Consider the following 17,180-nt stretch of genomic DNA (forward strand, 5'->3'; position numbering starts at 1 on the left):
ACCATACCTACTAGGGGTCAGAATAAATTAAACTTTACCCACTAGCCAGGTATTTTTAGGTCAAGCCTGTCAATGCGCTTGCGCATTGAGCTTGCGAGAGATATTGGAGCTTAACCAGAGCTTAACCATCGGGCAATTTGATGCTGTGCCCGTGAAAAGCAAGCTCAATGCTCAAGCGCATTTACCTAAAAAGCGTGTGCACATCAAAGCCATCAGCCTCCCTCCCTCCCACAGGCATCCCCCAGCGTGCGCTGTGCCTCAGGCATTTCTCCTCCCCTAATTTATTCACTGCCCACGGCTTTCACTTTGACGGCCGCCAGGCCGTCTCTCACCTCACGCTTATCACCCCCTTCTCTCTAGCACGCAATGCGCTTGCACATTGAGCTTGTTTCTACATGGAAGACTTCGCATCCGACTAAATAAATCTCTTGGTGCCTGCTGCCCTTACGTAAGCAGGAAAATCCTGATTAAAATTATAGCTAGCCCCAATGCTGATCGGACTACTCGTGCCCAGTGTCTGCTCAGCCTTTGTACTGTGTGGATTCTACATGCAATACATTTTCAGAACCCAGCGATTCATCCAATCATTTATTCACTGGATCTGTGGATTTGACCCTGCACAGTAATTTGGTGTTTGGCTTTGTGCTATACAAATACCACGTACACGCATTGAGCTGTTTGCTAATCTCAAGTAAATTATTTTTATTCTACTTTGAGGGACGTAAAAGCGAAACCGCATGATATCTGGCTATTACCTCTGTGAAAATGCTCTCATTGTTTAAATAAAAAAACACAAGATTGCTCGACTAGAAATGTCTTTTTATTTTGCTGTTAAAAGTAAGATTTGAAAAAAAAAGAAAAACGCAAGAGCAACTATTATTTTGCCGCGTGGCGCCAATGCTTGTTTTTATTATTACAGAGGCTTTTTAAAGCGTGTTCCAGCTCTCCTTCAGCGCCTCCTCTCCGCCCCCTTCCCTGCTCCTATTTTACACCAGGTTTTCACTCTGCCTTCAATTACCGCTTTGTTTCCTTCTCTTCAGACAGCTTCTCACAGCTTTGATGTTCTCAGTGGGCTGTGTCTCGACATTTGGCTAACTCCAGCTTGTCTTGTTTGTAAAGCAATCCTGCGTAGCCATTTGTTTGCAGGTTACACGTAATTGGCTGTAATAAGCAAACCTTAGCGAGCGTATCAGAAGGAATTATTTTGAGGGAGAAATTCCTTTTAATAATTATTTATAATAAGGGCAGATTAGAACTGCAGGTTAGTATCTCACAACATCCTTGGGAAAAAAAATATCTTCTAATGTATGGGACTTTTTAAGTCTCTGCTTTGGGGAAGGCCAGAGCTTCAGCAACGTAGGTGCAGAATACAGAACCAGTTGTACAGCACCTCCTAGTGCCCACATTTCTCACCGCCTTAGTTTATTCATTTCGGAAGTGAAAATCACCCCAATATCCCTCCCGCTTTCGCTATCTCTCTCTCTCCCCCTCTCTTTCTCACTTTCCCTTTCTTTCCTCTCCTCTCTCTTTCTCCCTCTCTATCTCTTTCTCTCTCTCCCCTCTATCTCTTTCTCTCCTCCCTCTCTATCTCTCTCCTTTCTCTTTCTGTCTTTCCCGCGCTCTCTTGCTTTCTCTCTCACTCTTTCACTCTCTCCTCTATTTCTATCTTTATCTGTCTCTTTTCGAAACCTCTCTCTCTTTCTCTCTCTAGCTCTCTTTCTCTCACTCCCTCTCTTTATCACTCTTCCCTCTCACACTCCACTCTGTGCCACGTAATAATGCGCCACATAGTTACACTCCACTCAATACTACATAAATACGCCACACATAATACCACCTCTACTACCCCTCTACTACCAATCTAACTCTACTCTACCTCTATTCTACCCCTCTACCTCTCTACTACCCCTCTACCTCTACTCTACCTCTACTCTACCTCTCTTCTACCCCTCTTCTACCCCTCTTCTACCCCTCTACTACCCCTTTACACCTCTTTTACCCCTCTATTACCCCACTACCTCCTCTCTACCTCTCTTCTACCCCTCTACCTCTACTCTACCTCTCTTCTACCCCTCTACTCTACCTCTATACCCCTCTACTACCCCTCTTCTACACCTCTACCACCCATCTACTACCCCTCTACCTTTCTTCTACCCCTCTACCTCTACTCTACCTCTCTACCCCCTCTACCATACTACCCCTCTACCATACTACCCCTATACTACACCTCTATTACCCCTCTATTACCGCTCTACCCCTCTACTACCCCTCTACCTCCCCTCTACCTCTCTTCTACTCCTCCATCCATACATCCCCCCACTCCATCCATCCATTCCCCCACTCCATCCATCCATCCATCCCCCCACTCCATCCATCCATCCCCCCACTCCATCCATCCATCCATCCCCCCACTCCATCCATCCATCCCACTCCATGCATCCATCCCCCCACTCCATCCATCCATCCCGCTCCATCCATCCATCCATCCATCCATCCATCCATCCATCCATCCATCCCCCCACTCCATCCGTCCATCCCCCTACTCCATCCATCCATCCCACTCCATCCATCCATCCATCCCACTCCATCCATCCATCCATCCCCCCACTCCATCCATATATCCCCGCACTCCATCCATCCATCCCCGCACTCCATCCATCCCCGCACTCCATCCATCCATCCATTCCCCGTCTCCATCTATCCCTCCCCGCCCCACACTCCATCCCTCCCCTGCCCCACACTCCATCAATCTCCCCCACCCCACACTCCATCCCTCCCCCGCCCCACACTCCTTCCCTCGCCCACACTCCATCCCTCGCCCACACTCCTTCCCTCGCCCTCTTGCCCTGGCTCTATCTCTCACCCTGCCTGTATCTTTCACCCTCCCTCTATCTATCTATCGCCCTCACTATCCATCGCATCACCACAGCATCACTCAGGGGCACCACAACATAACTATGCGCTACCACAGCATCACTGAATGCCACAGCATCACTTGTCGCCGCCACAACATCATTCAGAGCCACCACAGCATCAATCTGTGCAACCATTCAACAACAACTGATTCAAATATGTTCTCTCAATGTTTCAAACTTTATTACAAATGTCACAAAAATGTTTTAATATTTCACTTCTGTTCTTGTATTTTCATCACAATAAAATACACTAAACATAATCTTCCAAAAAGTTATTTGCAAAAGTTTAAGCTATTGCCATTATAAATTACAATAACTTTTATTTAAGTATTAATTATTGAAAAAAATACAACCCATTGTTATTTTTAATATTAATACATCTAGTCATGTAAATACAACAAATATTGCATTACAAATGCTATAGGTGTCACGTTTGCAAAAGTTAACACTATTGGCATTGTAAATGACAAAGTTAAAAATTTCGCTATTTTCAAAACAAAAACATAAATAAAAAATGTGTCATTTACAATGCTAATACCTCGAACTTTACTAATGCGAGACCTATTGCATTGCAAATGCTTGTTAAGATGTGTTTCTCTCCCCCTTCCCCACTCTTCCCTCATTGACCATCTTGTCTTTCATAATCATTATAAGTGCTCCTGTGTAACCCATAGGTCGCAGTATGCCCCGTTCCGCAGCGGAGTAGGAAGACCCTATGAGAAAGTATGCCATCAAGGGGTAACCCTGGTGGGTGAGGGTTTTACAGAAAACCTTGTGCTTTCTCCCAGGTGCAAACTAAACTTTCCTTAATTTGTTGGGTGTCTTTTTTCTGTGTTATGAATTGTGCTTGGAGGACGGCCCAAAACTTTATCCTCTTACTCTCTCTTTATTTTTGTATTCATGAATATTCCACAGTAAACAAGCAATGCATTTGATTTTCTAAAAGCCTTGGATCAAGTGAGAGCACTACCTACCTGTTATGCTGACTGATCCATACAAGAGTGTGGGCAGAACACAGCTCTGGTAAAGCCTCAGCTTGTTGCTGTACTGAGATGACCTCCATATATTGTTCAGCATCCTGAAGGCACTCCTGGCTTTGTTCAATTTGTTCTTGATGTTACTGCCTGTCCCGCCATCATGTGTGATAATACTGTCTAGGTAGGTGAACTTGTCAGTCACGACGAGGTCCTCTCCATCCACCTTGATTGGTGAAGTGTTTGGCATGTTGTTTGGGATGTTGAATGCCATGACATCTGATTTCTTTATGTGGATCTTCGGGCCCACTTGCTGTGAATAGACATTTAGGTGGGATGTGTTTTCTTACCTATGCAGTTGTGGGTGGGAGTACAAGGCTCGGTCATGTGCATTGGTGGTGTCCTTCAGTGTAGAGAATAAGGTCCATCTGATGCCCTTTGGCTTGGTTTTCAGATGTGCACCGCATCACCCAGTCAATGACTAGGTTAAAGAGCATAGCTGACATCAAGCATCACACCAGTCTTGACTTTGAAGCTATTCTCACTACCTCCTACCTTGCAGGTAAAATGATCATAGAAGCTCTTGATGAGGAGAACTATCTGAAGCGGTATGTCTTAGGCTCTTAGGGCCAGATGTAGGTAAAATAGGTTTACCGATTTTTAATTACCGAATTTTACCGATTCGGTAATTAAAAATCGGTAAATCTGAGGGGTGGATATGTAGGTATTCCAGATGTGCTGGAATACCGATTTGGAAGAATTCGGTATTTACCGATTCGGTAAATACCGAATCGGTAATGCCCATTCATTCCTTTGGGCTTTGAAGCCCATAGGAATGAATGGGCATTACCGATTCGGTATTTACCGAATCGGTAAATACCGATTTTCACAAGGGTGCAGGGGGTGTCACTTTGACACCCTCTGGCACCCACAAAACAGGCTCGGGTGCCATGTGGCAGGCATACATGCCCTAAGGGCAGGTCTGCCTGTCACATGGCATAGGTGTGCATGCACACATGTGCATGCACACCGGAATCGGTATTTTACCATCAAATTGGATTTGATGGTAAAATACCGATTCGGTAAGGCCTCTGGGACTCTGAAGAGTCCCACCTACATCTGGGTGCCTCAGAATCGGTAAAATTACCGAATTTTTATTTTACCGAATCGGTAAAATTACCGAATCGGTAATTTTACCGATTCGGTAAAATAATGCCCCCTACATACCTGTCACCCATTTACCGATCGGTAACGGACAAAATCGCCCGTTACCGCTCGGTAAATGGCCTCAAACGGCCACCTACATCTGGCCCTTAGTATATGCCAGAGACTCTCACAATGGATACTATCAAAGGCTTTCTCAAAATCAATGAAGTTAATGTATAGTTGTCTTTGCAACTGATCTATGATGTTGCGTAGTGTAAGGATCTGATCAATGCACTATCTGCGCCTGTTCTTTTCTTACTCACTTACTCTAACATGATTTTAGCTAGGAGTTTACTCAGGATTTACAGATGGGTGATTCCACACCAGTTGTTAAAATGCCTTAAGTTCCTGTGATATATCCCCCCCCCAAAATCGATTTAAAAATAGTGGTTGGAGGATCTTGGCTGATGTTTTAAGTTTTAAGTAAGAGTGCTTTTCTAACATCAAAAGTATGAAAACATGTCAGGAGACAAATGAGGAAGCAGAACGGGCATTTTAATTTCTACTCCTGCTTTTTGAAAGGTTAGCACTGTAGTTGTTCACTTCTGGTTGGGTATAAAATGCAGATGCTTGCATCTACATGCAGTGAGTGCGCAGACGGCGCACCAAAGTCCATGCCAGGCCGTTGCCAGGCACCTGGACCCCTGCTTCTCCATTACCAGAATCTAGGTGTCCTTTAAGAATTACTTATTCTTCAGAAACTTTACACATTGTGAATAACTTCCTTAAGATCTATGCTTCTTATGACACCTATTGATGGGGCCCTTTTTCATCTCTATTGGAGGGCCTGGTACCTTGCTTATAATGCAGATTCCATTGTCTTCATGAGGTTCTAAATGACACAAGCTTATTATCCCGGTCGGTCTTCTGAAGTCAATCTAAAACTGATTAATGTTCATTAAAAACTATCCAGATATCTGCAGAAAACCACTCCAGACTCGGGAGTTTGAGTATGCCAACAACTCGGGAGAGACGGGTGTTGATCAAGTCCTTGCTGATTACCACACAGCTTTGAACTCTGCCTGGATAATGTTGCCCCCTTAAACTATACCCTAATTTCATACAAGGTTGCCATATTCCTTGGTACACCTCCGATTTAAAGATGGAGAAAGCCTCTGGTAAAACATTAGAAAGACAGTAGCAGTTCTCCAACACCATGAGCGATTAGGAAACTTATAGTGCAGTCTTAAACTGTACCATCGCAATATAAAAACGGACTGGATTTTTTTATCTCCAAACAAATTGATCAATCTGGACATTTGTCTAAAGCACTCTTTAAAGTGCCTAACAATTTCCTCAACCCTGGAGCTTGGGCACAAGAAAATTTGCTATCACAAGTCTCTTTGTGATGACCTGGCTAATCATTTTGACGATAATAATAAAGACATCTGCTTCCTAGTTCTTCTGAGACAGCTAATTCTACCTTGACTCTTTCTGATGAGGCCAGTAGTTTAGAAAAGTTCAGGGCTTTCTCTTTGGAGGAAATTCAGAAGGCACTTGCATCAGCCAAATCTGGTTCTCCTTTAGATATCTGTCCTCCTAAGATCTCTGCTGCTCTTGCTAATCAGCTTGCACCTGTGGTCTGTTCCCTTTTCAATCTTTCAGTTAACACAGGGAAAAACTCCATTATTGTGGAAGAAGGTGGCTCAGGTGAGGCCGAATTAAAAAAAGGTCAATTTGGCTTTGTCCATCCTTACCAACTACCGCCTAATATTGGTGCTCCCTTTAATGGGAAAAACTACTGGAAGGCCTAATAAACAGACAACTCACTGAGTACCTAGAGAGGAATGAGATTCTGGACCCATATCCATCAGGCTTTAGACCATCATATAGCACAGAGGCAGCTCTGGTGGCTGTTACTGATTACATCAATTTCTCTCTTGATGCTAATGTACCATCCATGCTCATGCTGCTGGACTTGTCTGCAGCATGTTATATGGTGTCCCACCCTAGGGTACTTCATAGGCTGCTAGAGATTGGAATCCACAGTCCCCTGGCAATGTCCTCTTCAATTGAACCCAAACTATAATCATGGTTCTTATGAATCTGGCACTCTGATTCTGGGCAAGGGGATGCCCTGGGGCTCCTGTTTGAGCCATTCACTCTTCAACATATATATTGTCCCACTCTCCAAGATGGTTAAAGCCTTTGGGTTTGAAATAATCGTGTTAGCTGATGACAGGCATCTTATGATCTCTCTGGACAATAATTTGACCAAAGAGAATAAAAACTTTCAACTGGGAGTCAGCAATTACTGCTTGAATGACAGAAAACTGTCTCCAGCTGAATGCTGGAAAAACTGTGATTCTGCTGTTTGGTCATGCCCATTAATTTTAGAATTCTGATTGGTGGCCCACCCAACTTGGCACAACCTCCATGACCCAACAGGTTGTTAGGAACTTGGGAGCCTGTCTTGATCAATCTCTTAATATGATTGAGCAGGTACGTTCAATTACAGGTGCCCAAGTTCCCAAGTTTTCAAATGATGCGACTCTTGAAGAAAGTCTTTCCACTTTTTCCTCTCACCGCGAGGAAAAGTCTGGTGCAGGCTCTTGTTATTAGCTATATGGACTATGGCAATGCTTTATTGGCCTCGGCTACTGGAACATTGCTATCAAAACTACAGGTCATTACGAACAAGGCGGCCCGCCACATTTGTAGCATTCCATCTGGAACTCCTTTGGCTCCCCTTCTTTGCTCGTAGCCTCTCACTATTGTAACACGTTACTGCTGTACATTCAAACATGTTCAAACTATTCTCTTTTCAGGAAAAGTCTGAAAACAATACTGTTTTAATTAGCTGTTTCACCTTTCCTACAACCTACTGTTGTGCCGACATACCCCTGCTGGGGTGATATGTGCACATTATAATTAAATAAATAAATAAAACAAAGGATGAAGGACTTAATTCTGAGTCATATGGATGCAGGATATCACCTTAGGTCTAAAGGCAGAGGAAGGTCACAAAACTAACCCCTCTGCATGAATCTCACTTACATCTCTCTACATATATAGTTTCAATCTCCTTCCACTTTTTCACTGAAGTCATCACAAGTAAAAAGTGACCTTAAGTATGAAAAACTTCAACAGGACCTCCTCTAAGATTTAAAAAGTGCCACCTCACCATCCCTGAAACAAAAGTGGTAGATACCAAGAGGAGACATCTGGATGGACTCTATGGCATGCTTACTTAAAGCCATTGAAAAGAGAGAGAGTACACCCCTCCACTGCAGGCAGACTCCCCCCCCCCCCACCCCCTTTTGTACCAGACTTCCCAAAGCGGCCAGGCCAAACTAAAATATTCATGTTAGAAATGTAAACAGTGCAAGGGATGACAATGCAATAGAGAGAACGTGCAGGATTAACGCCATGTACAAAATAGTTTCAGTGTTGCTTGTTTGTATGTGATATGGGGAGAAGGTTGCCTATACAGTTGCAAAACCTAACTAACTTCTGAAGACACCTATAAATTACTGAGCACAAGGTATTCACCCTCCATGGTGTCAGCCTCAACCGAGCTAACAGGAAAGACAACAACATTGCTTGGCTGAAGAGCCATTAGAACCAATGGGGGAAAACATGACCAGTGAAGAACAAAAGGAGACATCATAATCATTGATGACCCCTCCCTCCTCATCTTGTGCAGAACCCTGGAGATTAGCACAAACGTGGGGAAGAAAAACAAGAAGGTGCTGGGTCAAGGGAATGACAGTGATGTATCGCAAAATCCATTTTTTACTGTAGGGTGCATTATAAACACACGTGTAAACTGCATCTGCAAATAATCTTTGGTCTTGTTAACCTAAGTGTTGGGATCATGTAACGTAATAACATGAATGTGATGTCTAGGCCAAAATGTAGAATATGTGAAGAAGTAACATGAACTATCAAATATAACCAGCAAAGAATCTAGAAAATTCCAGAAAAGAGACCTAGAACTCCAGAGCCCCAAAAGAGAGCCCAATGATCGAGAACGGAGAGAGACGGACTTCGGTGGGGACGGATGGAGCTTGATGGTGCAGCGAGAACAACGGCGAATGGAAGAGTGAGTATCAATAGGGTGTGTTGTGTGATAGATTGCGGAAATGAAGTGATTGTGTTATGTCTGGTGGAGATTGTACGAGAGTTAATTGAAGGTGGTTATGGGCCTGATGTGGTCCAAGGATTGCGGTTTGAGTTTCAGGTCCCTAAGTGGTCTACAATCCTGAGTTATTGTCATTGCCTGACCACAGATTTGAGGAGTTGCCGTTAGATGTCATCAACAGTTCCACCTAAGACAGGGAACTTTGTGTGAATGAGACTTGTGGGAATCATTTGGTAAACCTTGTATACAGAGGTGAACTATACTGATTCGGGTGACCAGCACAGGTCAAGGGTTGCAGTGTGGGAATGTTCTTGGATGAATGAATCCTATCGATCTTGTAAATGGCAGACAATTACGGAGTTTAAGTTAATTGTGTGATTGAAGTGGACAGAGAAATTATGAAGGAGGGAGAACTGCTGTGAAGAGTAAAGGTAACGTTAGAGTGTGCTGCCCTGCGATAGGTCGGTTGGTGTAACGTCGCGCTGGGATTGATTGGTAGTCATCAGAAAGTTATGATTAAGACAATCTTGTCTGTCGAGGGACATTTTTTATTAAATCATGCAATGTTTTAGGGTATTGTGATATCTGTTCAGGGGTGATTGGGAGTTGTTACTCGAGTGGGTGAAGAAGCGCCACTCAAGGATGCTCCAGCACATTATATGGTGACAAAAGTAGGATTCCATGCTATAATTTGGCTTCAAAATTGACCCAAAATCATTGAGAAAGAGGAGGATTTGGCATTTCCATGCTGTTGTTCATTTCAATTGGAGCTGTTGTATCAGTTGAGAGAAGTGATGTTTGTGTTGCGGCCTTTGCCTTGACCAACACAGTTTGAGGCACTAGATGCATGGATGCGAGCAGCACATGCATAGAACAGGGAAAGATTCCAAGGAAAGATGAAGAAAACTTTGAGGGCATGTCAGGAAGCACAATGGGACGTATAGCTTAAGAGATGGAGAATAGACACCATTGAGGGAGAAAGGTTGTATCCAATGCTAGTGAGAGAGGGAGATTCTCAGAATAGGAACGGAGGGAAAATGGAAATGAGGGTAGTGATAAGGATGACAGCTTGTTGGATAGGTTGTTATCAGAGTATGCTCTACCTTATAACCCACACTCAGAGGAGGGAAGATGAGAGTTGGTGAATACAGGGAACATGGAGAGTGTGTCAGCATCTTAGACTGGTTCTAGTGCAGAAGTAGTGGGAAGGATGTCCGCAGGAGTCGGGGGACCAGGAGTGCCCACCATGGGAGGTGCTGAGCCAAGTGGAGACGGCCCTGCTTCACAGTTACCGGAAGCTCTTAGAGTACTGGTCACCATTGGTCCTGTTGTCTCTGTGTATGACCCAAGCTCATTGGGAAACCTTAGTCAACGGCAGCCGGTACTGGCGGGGGGAACTGCATTGGGAGGAACAGGGAACATGAACTTAAATTGTCTGCACTTAGTGCCTGTAGAGACCAGTACCCCTTTATCGGCAACTGCTGATTCTTCGGGAATATGCATTGGTTCCAGTACTATGAGATTTATACCCATTGCGAACACGAGCTCAGTCTTAAGGATGTGTGAAACTCCAGTGAGCGGACCAGTAGGGGTGACATCAGAAGCAAGTGCAAGTCACGGAGTCACAGGAAACCAACATGTCCTAGATACTACAGATTTAGAAACTTGGCTGGGAGCTCATAATTACAGTTAGTTAGAACAGAATAGTACATTGATCAAGGCAGCAGTAAAGGCACAATTATTGGATGTGATGAGATTGAAGGCTGAGGTAGAAGAAATAATCATTGCGAATTTGGCTTTGGAAAGAATAGAGACCCGTGAGCCAGACAAACCGATATTTGTAGCAAAGAATGTCACCCACAAAGGGAGATGAGCACATGAGAAGTTATCAGAATTGGCTCAAAGATATGATGTAGACTTGTCTCGAACAAAAATGCAACAGGAAACATAGGCTTAATTACAGTGATCATGAGCTTGAGGAGAAGAGAGTAACAGGACTGGAAACACACATCGGGGAACTGATTATAGGGATACAGGCTTGGAGCATGCTTGATAAGTGGGAGGAAAGGTGATCAAAAAAAGAATTAGGAGAGTCACAAGAGAACCGCCACCTCCAAGAGGGGGAACACTGAGAGTTGAGGCGTATCCATTGCTTGAGGTGCCTAGTGGAGGGTATGTGCATGTTCTTTGGAGTAGGAGTGACCTAGCTGTGTTCACGAATGATTTTCCTAGGTTAAGGGAAAAGCCTGCTGAATGGTATAAGCAAGTCGATCGCTTTATTAAGATCTCGAAAGTGTTGTGGATTGACCTGAATATGCTGTTTGACATTGTAGTTTCTAGTGATCTGTGGTCCGCATGTAAAATTGCTATTGATTTGGGCTGCTGCTGAGCCATAGAGGGATACTGTAACTCAAGGTCCTTCGCCCTTGGTTATGAAAAAGTACAAACTGGTGATTACATGGTTGCAGTCCAAAATAGCCTCAAAAGACATTGATTGGGTTAAGATAGATCGAACGACACAGGAGCCTAAAGTGTCAGTACATGCCAATTAGGAAAGGCTTTTGCAAACCTTCAAGCAATACAGTGGGTTAAATACACTCGACGCCAAAGACATGGGCCAATTTGTCTCAAAATTTATGATGGGATTGAGACTGGAGATTAGCCTCATGATCCAGCAAAATTTGATCTGCTGGGAAAATAATTCTGTGGATGACATTCTATGGTTTATCAGATATTGCAGTGATGAAGTGGATTCCAAGTATACGAGGATAAAGGACAACTTGATGCTGGTTCAAATGTGGAATGCACATAGGGTAGATCAGGCACAGGTAAATGGAGGAAATGTAGGTCGAAATCATGGGCATGCCCAAGAAAGTATTGAGAACACTCCAGTTGCAGCTGGATAGGGAAGAGGGATATGTGTCCTTATAGATCCCAAAACAGGAATATATATTGCCATGCTGAAAAAGACAACCGCTTGCCATTTTTGTCACAAGATTGGGCATTGGAACCACGAGTGTCATTTAAAACCAGTGAATCAGATGCTGGAGGGAGACTTAGTGCAAGTGCTGTATGTGGTAAATACCGTGACAAGGCCAAGATCCTGCAACGGGGAGAATCAAAATCCACTAGTACAAGTGCTACAACCTCTGAGAATTTCACAGAATAATTGAACCTACCATCAGATGCTCTTTATGGAAGTGTTAGCTGGATTCAATAAGTACCCGTCCCAATGACTGGGCCTAAGGGGGAAGGCAGACTGTACTGTTGGAGCAGTCTTTCAGGTAGACCAGACTGTACTATATGTAGAGGCAGACGTAGGTGGTCATCCCATTACCTTTTTGATTGATACTGGTGCTAACCATTCTCCTGTGAGATCTGCAGTAGTTCCAAACCTACCCCTTTCGGGAAAGTCAATCCAAGTCGTAGGAGTTGCTAACAAAAGAATGACAAACCCATTGACAGTAGAGGTGCTGGTAAAAATTGGAACCTTTCAGGATCATCAACAGTTAGTGGTGTATGATTCAAGTCCAGTCTGTTTATTAGGGAGTAATTTCTGGCGCAAATTGAATTATACCATTTATTGTATGCTAAGAGGAATTGAGCTGCAGACTAGGGACGATGACATCGCTTTCAAGTTAGCGAATCAGAACCATTGCATAGATATGTTTCCTTTACTGACAGTGGAAGACATGCCGCTGGACTTGGAAGACACTGTCTCTCTAGTGGTGTGGGACTTCATAGGGAAAGATATAGGACTGATTTGAGGAGTTGAGTCAGTTACATACAGGTCTAGCCAAATGCAGAATTCCAGAGAACACCCCAGTACAACCAGACCCTGGAAACGGGGCAGGAATTACACATGTGGTTGATTCTATGATTGTGCAGGGCATACTGAGGGAGACTATAGGAATTCCATGCAATTCACCCATTATGTCATTGAAGAAGCCAAGCGGAAAATAATTGTATAGTTGAGGATCTTAGGAAAATCAATGTCATTGTGATTCCATTTTGTTCAGTTGTACCAAATCCATAAGTTATCATGTTTCAGATCCCTTGCGAAGCTGTTCGGTTCACTGTAATTGATTTGTGTAAAGCATTCTTTCCATTCCATTGCATGAGGAAAGCCAATTTTTATTTTCCTTCCTTCTGGGGAACCATGTCTTAACGTGGTGTTATATCCCTCAAGGGTATACTGAAAGTACATTTATCTTTAATCAAATTCTGAAGAAGAACCTTGAGAACTTGATTTTGCCCCAGATTTCTGTGCTAGTTTGCAACTGAGATACGAGATGCTTGCAGGTATGATACTATTACCTTACTGAATAATTTGGCTGAAAATGCACACAAGGTGTCACCGAACAAGCTTCAGTACGGTTTGATGGAAGTTCAGTACTTGGGTCATCATACTGAGAAAGGCAAGAGGAAGGTGTCTCCAGAGCGAGTGGAGGCGATCATGAAAATCCGCCTACTACACAGAAGGAAGTCAGGATGTTTTTGGGAACAGTTGGCTACTGCCTATAAAGGATCCGAACTTCTCCTTGATGGCAAAGCCTTTACAGATGCTAACACACAAATATGTGAAGAATCTGGTACCCTGGGAAACTACTGCTGGATAGCCTACTTGGAGCTGGTAGAGTGCCTTTGTTGCGCTCCAGCTTTAGGAATGACTGACTACAACAAAGCGTTTTCGCTGTTCTTAGAGGGAAGGTTGTGCTCTTTCTGTTCTCACCCAGACGCATGAGGTGTCCGTGGACCAGTGGCCTATTTCTCAGCTACATTAGATCCTTTAGCTTCAACGTTAACCGGATGTCTCAAATCTGTTGCTGCAACAGGTGCCAGCATTTAAAGATGTGAAAGCATTGTGAAATGCATTTTACCTGGAAGCTCTTGAATTAGAATTAATAGTTGAATTTCATGTGCATGTTGGATTCTGTTCTTTCTCGCTTTGTTTTATGAGTTAGGCAAGGAGAGAAGAGGATATATTGTGAGCTAATGTCGATAAGGAGAAATCTGGTATTTTCTCACCGGAGAAGGCCTGGAAATCAAGGTCATCATGTTACTGTTTCGGAGCAATCACCGTCTTATGGAAAACTACCTATGAGAATGTGGCCTGATTGGATGGTGTGACCTGAAAGGAATTATGGGAAGTAACCTGTGATATTGGAATATTGCAAGTAGGGAAAGAGTGCCACTTCTTCTATGCCTATGGAAGACTCCACGCACTGACACCTTAACCTATCCTGTCACGAAGAATGCTTAAATAGGGATGTCACTTTTGTGTGAGTGCAGGGACAGATTAATGCTTTATTCCCATCAACTCTGGATGCAGAGGAACTTGGACTCATGTTTTTTGATCTTTTGTATCTTGATCCTTGAACTAATTGTCTTGTGCATGTTGCACCATCTCAACCATATTTGCAGATTTGGCTTTATGTTGGTTCCGATGTACTTTTACACCCTCATTTTGAGGTGTCTGTATGGCCAGTTACCTTTGGCTTTGTAATAAATCAACTAACTTTAACTAGTAGCCTGTGATTATTTTTGGTCCAGAGAACTGAAATTGAATTGGTTGACGTTAATGATTTCTCTCCCCCTCACGCTGAGAAAAAGTACCATCGACTTGAGGTTCTAGAGCAGATCTAAAACATACAGGCTTGGCTCCTTCAACAGCATCCAACTCCCATGGTCCCTGAACCTTCCCCCTCAAGTGAAAGAGTGGTAGCAGAGTATCCTGTCAGAAATCAAACATACATTCAAAGCACTTCCAAGTGCTTAATGAGTTCCTTCTTGACTTTGGGCTGGACCGAGGGGGTCACTGAAGATTGAAATAACTGACCGAAGTTGGTCTGGAGGGAGCATTTCAGAGAATTCAGGAGATGAATTGGGACTTCATAATCCCTGGAAGTCAGATCTCAATGTGACAGAACATGAAACAAGGAGAACATTAGATGGAGTAGCCATAGTTGATAGAAGCAGTCCTCTGAGCCAAGAGATCGAGTAGACAAGTCCTTTGCCTTTCAGTCACTCTGCAGGTAGGGGGAATTTATGCCCTCACAGGTGTCTAAGAGAGCCCAATGATCTTCCTCCTGACAGTGCACCAGATTGGATTTCCTCACATTGCGCTTACCAGGGCTGTCTGTATAGGATCACGAGAAGTGTTGAAGCCCTACAACAGCCGCACTGATGGAGTCAACATCTTCGTAAAGTCCCTCGGGCAATCTCAACCCAAACAGGAAGGCTTGGAATTGAAAACACACCATCAGAGGCATAAACTGAAGTATCTGAAAACGTTGATGATGTACGTGGATGGATGCGGAGGTCTGTGCCTTTCATTTATATTGACAAGCTGGAGTCTATCGATGCCACAAGTGGAATGATCACTTGTAATAATGCCATCCAGAAATTGAGATTCTGAATGAAGACATTCACATCCCATCAAGTTAATAACAGAATAAAAAGGTTTTCCCTGGCTTGGGGACTAGAATAATAACTGACTACAATGTCAGACCCCACTACTGAGGTGGGACAGGCATGCATTTCCCCGTTGATTAGAGCACAGTTCTTTCCCTACTAAAGGGCAGCATCACAGAGGATCTGCAGTCTAAGGAATTAACTGTACTTACGGACCCAGAGGAACACCCGAAAAGTATTAAACATCAACTGGGAGGCATTTGGAAGGCAAAAGGCCCCGTAGTTATGCACCCACCCCAGAGGGCTGCAGTCGAGGGACAGTGGTGGCCTTTGGACAGCTAATGGGACTTTCATCATGACCACTAACCCCCTAGGGGAATCGACTTCTAGGAGAGAAGTTAGGAGAAGATTGTGAACGCTGAGGTGAATGCATCCATATTGAAACCGTAGCATCTTCTGAAGCATGTTATACCAACTCATAATGGCATTCTGCTGAATGCAGCCATCATGCAGCCACACCCAGTAAGGTTATGGTGGTCTATACTTTTGGGGACTAATATAACTGGCTTCCAATGAGATCATATTTGTTGTGATACATGCAAGAAGTACCTGAGCACAACAGGTAGAGAAGCTAATAATAAAATAGCATTCAGTTGGCATTGTTATCCCACTAGTCAGGAAATGTTCTCAGTGCCAAGTACACTATGCTAGAGGGTATGTGGGATGCAGGGAGGGCTTTAAACATATCTGGTGGGACTGCCAGCGAATTACAATTGTTTTGGATTGAAATCTTGGTGGCTATGAAATCGATATTGGTATACACACTACTGGTAGATTTCTCCTCTATAACACAGGGCCTTAGATCTCTCACCTTAAAACCCAAAGAAAATGTGATGGAGAAAAATGTGGAACCGCTTGAGCCGCCAAGACGACCACATGGCAGCTGTGTGGAAAAAAAACACCCCACCTACATCATCTTGGTATCCGATTCTATGAGGTACCCTGGCAATGGAACAACAATCGCCCTGCTAGACTCAGAAATCTTTTGAGACCATTTGGGAGGGCCGTTTATCATTTATAAGACAGGGGCTTAATCCAGATCGCTCGCCCACATGCTCGAGTGAGCAGGGCAGCACGCGCGGGATGGGTTCCTTGGTTTAAGGTGATTTATTTCTATGGGGTATGAATGATAATTAATGGCACCTTGTTAACAGAGAATGTGTTGGGCGTTCTTCCTGGAGGGAAGGGGGGCTTTGCTGTTTCTAAGTGTTATCCCAATTTAATTTATTCTTTATTTCGGTTAAAAATAATCGTAAAAGATTACATAAAACAGTACAATTATTTCCACAATACATCTTATGGGAAGTAAAATACAATGCTGCATGATTCGTTATGAAGTGAACCTGGATTAAACCAACTGATTTAGCGATGTTCTAGCGGTATTACAAGTTTCATAAATATTAAATAATTAAAAAGATACTGATAAAAGACAGATTGGAGGAACAGCTCTTTCAGGACATTCTAAAAAAATATCTATGTAAACAAATGAATACCAGTAAAAAAATTAAAAAAAAGATATTCTCATAA

This window comes from Lissotriton vulgaris, chromosome 5 (assembly GCF_964263255.1).
Source record: "Lissotriton vulgaris chromosome 5, aLisVul1.2, whole genome shotgun sequence".
Classification (NCBI taxonomy): Eukaryota; Metazoa; Chordata; class Amphibia; order Caudata; family Salamandridae; genus Lissotriton; species Lissotriton vulgaris.